Below are 7115 nucleotides of genomic sequence, written 5' to 3'. Positions count from 1 at the left end.
CTTTTAACACACACCTAAGATCTGCCAGGGAGATTCCCTTGAGTCTTTACTCCAGTGTTCTCCTGCCCTGAATCCTGGGGCACCATCCACACATTTATATATATTCTGTTTGCATTTATGCATTCTGTTGGCCGGTTATGAAAATGGACTTCAATTGTCTTTCCATAGTTAGATCTGCTCCCTATTCCAACACTGAGTAAAATGGTATGTGTTCAATAATTAGATTTCTTAGGTTCTTCAATTACTACTGTTAGGTTTGTTTGAATTTAGGAGAATCGGTGATGATTTTTAGGACATCCTGTTTGGGTATTAAACCTAGGTGTATTTGAGCTGAGAGTTTCCATCCATCAAATGACTCCTATAATTTTTGCATGCATAACTGCCTAGTGGTTGACAATATTATATACAGTCTGATCCTACAGGCTGAACAGAAACAAAACTAGCCTAGAGATAGGGAGGTGATTGCCTAAAACTGGCTTGTTCACAGTGACTCATAGATCTCTGTTTCATTAAAGCTTTCTCTGATGATCTTCTACAGTTCACCCACACAGAAAATACAGTCTTTCGCTTTACTTTCTAAGGTAATAGTACCAAGCAGAGAAGAGAGAAATGGTTCTTTGCTGAACTGTTAAGTTTTACTGACCAACAAGATTTCTCTGGATAGTGTGAACTTTGAGAGGAAGAGAGAAAAAGTAGGCTCCTGACCATTTAGCCTTAAAAACAGGAGGTCTTCTTTGGGGAGAACTTGATGTGCTGGCTTCTAAAGTAACAAAATGAGGACAAAGGGAGGAAGACCCAGTTTCTGAATCATCTGAAGCTGAGCAGATATGCGACTTTCTACGGAATGACACAGTGTTCTCATTATCCTCGCTGCTGAATGTTCCCATTTGTCCATTGTGATGAAGGTCACAGTTTCCCTCCCACACCCAGAACTGTGCAGGAGTGGCTATGAATGCCTAGGCATTTTTCAAGATTTTCTTGGCCCCCTTCTTTCTGTGTCGTTACTCCCGGACCTTCACATCTTTGGAATTCAAGTAAACACAGTGTATTTTAGAAACATGAGATAGTGCTTGACCTGTTTCAGAACCACTGGCTTGGAATCTTGGCCTACGTTATCTCAGGGAAGAAGGCCCCACACTCCCTCTCCTCAGTGGTCAACCTGAATCACTGCTAGCACTTGACTTCATTCTTGAAGGAGTTGTTCCTGAGAATTCACTCAACCTCTCTAGACAGAATTCTTATAATCTACAAAATTATTTGACCATTAAGTGACAGACTCTTGCAGTGGCTGTCACTGTGAACACTGACCTTATAAGAACACTCTCAGATAATTTTTTGAAATTTCTTTTGAAGAACTGAACCCTCACTGGTATGTAATATGAAGCTCTACTCAACAGAGACAACTATGCACAGCGTATTATCCCATTTAACCCCCCCAGCAAATTTGAGAGGTTGAAAATATTGTTTCTATTCAGGGAACTGAGGCACAAAAAGGTAAAGTAACTTTCCTAGAGTCCACAGAGCTCCTGAGTTTCAGGGCAAGAGTACCAAACCAAGTGAGTTGGCTGGGCCCGAAGTTCTTACTCTGAACCATCACACTGTACTGAAGCATAACCTAAGCTGGATGGGCAGACAAGGTCTTCCGATTAAGAATTTGTGAGCAGGAAGCCTTAACATTCTTCTACACCTGACTTTAAGATAATTATAGTAGGTTTATTTATTTAGTAAATGTTTCTTGACCTGTGTTTAACATGGACTGGGACTATAATGACATTAGGATAATTAAATTTGCATAGTATACTTCCATTGGGTAACAATTGCATCTACATTGAAACATTCCCTCCTGGAACGGGAAAGGCCCAATAAGTAAAATCTTTTAAAATTGTAGAAGCCCCTGAAAGAAGAATCACAAGGCTCTTCCCCAAGGCTCTACGGAGCAATACGTGATTACTGGGGTGAGAAGGCCATGTGGTTGGCCAAGTTGCCTATAAGTCATGCAGGGAGCTCCTCCAAGGATGCAGCTTTTAGGAGTCGCTACCCATTCTGAGATGGGCTTTGTATGAGGTGGTATCTTTGAGTCATCTGTTGTCCTATAAGTAACCCATCACCCATGTTCTTGTAAACAAGATAACAACGACACCCCTCCCCTCAACAAACTTGATAGTTCATTATTCCAGATTTAGATGGAGCCATTTCTTTAGGTGTCCTACCTAGGGCAAATAGGTTCACATCTCTTCGGGAAAATTCACCCAGCATGATTGGTGAACAAAGACTGACAGAATCAAAGTTGAGCTGGGAGGTACGGCTGTGTGGCCCCTGTGGTGAATGCTGGAGCATGGAGTTGACACTGATCGATCCACGTGAGGACAAAGTGCATGGGGTATCCTGATGTGCCTACCTTTCCATATGGTCTGGGACCTCGAGCCTCCTTGCTATGCTGGTGTTTGCATGCTCTCAGAAACAAGTGACGGGGCATGGAGCTGATGCCAAGCCATTTGAGAATAGAGTGTCCTAACAGGGACTGATGGAAGGGCAAGGGTGCTGGCCCAGAGTGTGTCATAACTAGAGTCAATTCCACAGCAGGACAGAGCATACAGCACTGTACCCTGCTGGAGCTTGAGCCTGAGCCCAGCTAGACAGTGCAAGGCTACCCCACTAAGATTGCCAGGGGTGAGGAGATATGCAACAGCCCCATGATAGCAGTGCCCCAGGATCAGGAAGCAAGGTATCTCATGGGAAACAACTAAGACTTGCTTATAGTTGGCTAAATGGGGTAGTGTATTCCTTATACGTTGCTCTATACGACATTGCTTTCTGACAAAACAACTGGTAGAAGTGTGAAGATATTTTTATTCTGTATTGGACCTTGTTCATGTTTCATGTTAGCATCCGCTTAGCTGCTTGAGTACAATTGGTATGTACTTGGAATGGATGATGGTGGACCTTAAATCATGCTTTCTAAGAAAAGATTTCATGGAGACCCCACAAACCATCAAGACTATTGTCTTGCTGTTGGTTGTGAGCTAGAACTACATGGATAAGTCTCTGTTGATGAAGACACTATGTTCTGTGTGGAAGACCAACTCCAACAGTGTGGTCAGAGCTCCAAGGAGGGGAGTGGAGTTGGCAATGATGTAAGAAAAGTGGGTGCACATTCATACATTCATCCACATACTGGTTGGTGAAGCAAACTCCACCAACTTTACTTTTTCTCTTAGCCTTTTTATACCACCTAAGATAAAATGTTCTAGGTAAGAAAAAGATTACCTCATAGCCACAAGTTACATATTCTCCAAAAATAATCACAAGAACATATTCTCCAAAAACAGATCAGTATCATTACTCAAAAGGAAATTATAACAGGGTTATTGATTATATAGTCTTTTCTTGAAACTTATACCTGACTAAACATTTCCCATCTTTTTTTCCACAAGTTCTTTGTAGTCCCAAAATGATAATTCTTTTGTTATTGACTTAAAAAGTTTAAGCAAGCCAAATCTACAGTAGTAAGTTCTTCCCTATGCTTAGCTATGACAATTTGTATTTATCAAGAAATAGTTCATCTATCTTATGCCTTATTTTTGAAGTCTTGTTCAGCTAAACTGGCTAACCATTTACTCTCTATTCTTATAGAATTATTTACTCATTGTTTATAACCCTGTCTTTTCATGGTGTACACTGAAACCTGTGGTCACAACCCTAGATCACAAAATCCAGGAACTCAGACCCAACCTAGAATACCCTTGTTCTCTTCCAAGTACAATTACGTGCATGTAAGGCACAAAAGCTCGCTAACCTCCTTTTCTGACTATTCTACAAGGGAGGGGCACACTCTACTCTTAATTCTAATTTTATTATGTCTTTCAGGCAAAACAACTTAAGTCATCTCCTTAAATTTTTTATCAACTACCTAACTTTTGAAACTATTTAAATAAAATCAGGAATTCTGTAACATCATTAAATTCTCAAACAGTATTATGTCATGAAAGTTCATCTTCAGATTTATCTTCAGGAAAATTGCCCAATAGAGTGGACTATCTCCCAGAAAGCAATCATACCAGACTAGAGGCAGCGAATGTCCCCCACACCCAATTGCACCACGCTAGATATATGAGGAGTCTAGCAGCAACAAGCATGAGAAGACACAGCAACAGCGAGACGCAATACAGAGATGAAGCCCCTGGGGCTGTGCCTCATCAGGGTACATCCATCATAGCTGTGCAAAGCAGGAAGCTCTCCCATCCACTACACTCCTTCCGCATGGTGTCTGCCAGTTCTGACTATAGGACATAGACAACTCAGACTGGGAACCACCTTGAAACTTCTTTCCTGCTTTATGACGTTCGTAGTGCCAGAAGATGCAAAGGGAGACTTATCACCGAAAGTTCTGCTCAGCTATGAATCCCACATGTTATGGTACCACCTTGCCCGAAAAGATGTGCCTGCTGATGCAATATTGGCACAACTGTTCGAGGGTTACTAACTGCTCTTGGTTTGGGTATAACTCAAGCTCCATAGGCAGGAACTCATACATGGCATTTTAACCAAAGCAAAACCCATAGGTAAAGGACACAGTCTTTATACTCATACACTACTGCTGTTGGACTCAATTAATAGTGGAGAGTGACTTCTTTTTCAATGGATTGTGAGCCACACAGACTCATAATTGGTCAAGCTCTTGAGGACAACTGACTGCTGCTATAGCAGTGGCCCAATGCTCAGCCATGGGTGGAGAAAAACAATCAGCCATCTCTATCACTTCTTCCTCCAAGACTCGGAGGAAATTGTGGAGGAGTGGGTAGAAAGGATGTAAAAGCAAGAGGGAGGGTGATGTGTTGTGTAACTATTTCCTATAAATCAAAACATTCCCTCCTAAAGGGAGGAACAGGGCTCATATGTTTCTGCAAGTAAATAAAACATGAAAACTAGAAGGCTCGAGCTTTCTAAGGGCACAAGACTCTCAAAGCCCTCATGAACTGTCATCCACGCTGGGTGGGCTTTTGACCATGAAGCGACCACTGAGTGATCTAGGGTCCTTCCTATAAGAGCCATACTGGAAGAAACAGCACAGCCATACTAGTGGAAGTAATACAATAAACTCATTAGTTCACTGTCCCAGACGTTGATGGAATCTCTGGTCTGTCTAAGTAACTAGATATTTGTTCATTCCCTTAGGAAAAATCATGTGATTCCCCATGTAGCCAGACACGTATTAAGTATCCAATGTCAATTAATTTAATTTAATAATGGTGCTCTAGTTTTGTTTCTGTTTCTCTGATAAAATACCACAACAAAAAGCAACTTGAGAGGGGAAGAGTATATTTAGCTTATAATTCTAGTTTACAGTCCGTCGTAGCAGGGGTCAAAGTAACAGGAGCATGACTGGTCACATCATATCCACAGTCAAAAGCAGAGAGAAATGGGTGTGTGCATGTTTGATACTCACTGAGCTTTCTCTATTCTTTGACAATCCATTTCCTAAGACCATGGTCTTGCCACTTTCAATGGCTCTCCTAACATCAGTTGAGACAACCAAGACCACACCCGCAGACATGCACAGGGCGACCTCATCTGCACAATCCCTAATAGAGACTCTCTTCCCCAGTGATCATAAGCTGTGTGAAGTTGTAGCAAGGTAATAATATATCTGCTATGTATTTCCTAATGCCCAGCCAGAGATTATGTTCTATGTTCCCCAAGGGCACTTTAAATATTTCTGAGCTATAGAATACTGATTTGCACTCCAGGGGGAAACAAAAAAGTCAACAACCAAGTGTCTCTTGGGACCAATCAGAAAGAATGAATTGGTGTGCATATTAAAAAAGAAAAGCATTTTACACAACAAAGGCCAGGCGACACATGCAGAATATGCTTGGCAGTTCCAAGGAGCAGGAAGTGCAACAATGTGACACCATGGTACTTTTCTGATGGCATGCACAAGAGCCCAACATCCACAGTTCTTAAAGCACACCTGGGAAGCAGGGCGTGCTGCTCTGGGTTTTGGCACTCTCAACTTCTGTCTTGTGCCTGACCTGACTATATTCTAAAAAAAAGTTTAAGTATTTCTTGAGTTTCATACAAGATCTCTGGATTGCTGATATGCAAAGGAGATGGCATATATGAAATTATTTTAAAATATCACACATGCACACACACATACGAGAGAGAGGGGGGGGGAGGTGGGGGGGTATATGTTGTCCTGCAAGATGTGGTGGCACGCATCAATAATCTAAGCACTCAGGAGGTTAACATAGGAGAATTATGAGTTCAAAACTAGCCTAGACTACATAGTAAGTTTTGTCTTAAAAAGAAAACGGTGATACAATGCAAAGAAAATGAGCTCCCAGTGTGGGAACCAGATAGGGAAGGTATTTTTCTTCCCCATTTCTGAACCTACTGCCAATGTTGTTTTGTTTCTTAATATCCTGTCCTGCTAGTTCCTCTTCTCCCCATTTTGAGTCGGGGTGCTGAGGGATTAAGTGGTTTAGGTAAAATCATCCTGCTAGTAGATTGCAGAATTGGACGATTTAGCTCCTGAGGCCACACTCTTTGCCACCGTCCTGGACTGTTTCACTCCGCCACAGTGCCTACCACAGTACTCAGGTAAAACTGTTCAGACAGCAGGCAGAGGTTTTCCTCTTTATTCCTTATAGCTCTATCAGCAAGCATAAAATCCATGTGGACTAAAGTAACTCCAATGTGATCTTTGTTGCTATGATGACAAATACTGAGGAGTAGTATATAATTCATGCTATCAACTGTGTGTATGTGTGTGTGTGTGTGTGTGTGTTTATGTGTGTGCGCACACGCACGCACGCGCGTGTGTGTGATCGCTTAAGGAAATGAACTCACCCACAGCTCTGCACAGCTTGCAACACAGCATATCTGATGGTATCTGGTATAAGATAACACTCAAGTTGCCATTTGCTAGAAAAAGAGCAGGGAGTGTTGCATGAAATTGGCCAAATCGGTTTATGGCATCATAAAAAAGTTAAATACTTCCTCGAAATGCAAACTCAATGCTTTCAAAAACATCACGATGGAATAGTGAAATCCTACGGCTCAAAAGATTCCATGAGATTAACTGGTTTGTGTGTGTTGGCCTCCACAGGCTG

This window comes from Rattus rattus, chromosome 5, assembly GCF_011064425.1.
Source record: "Rattus rattus isolate New Zealand chromosome 5, Rrattus_CSIRO_v1, whole genome shotgun sequence".
In the NCBI taxonomy this organism is placed as follows: Eukaryota; Metazoa; Chordata; class Mammalia; order Rodentia; family Muridae; genus Rattus; species Rattus rattus.
Note: the sequence above shows the minus strand (reverse complement) of the source record.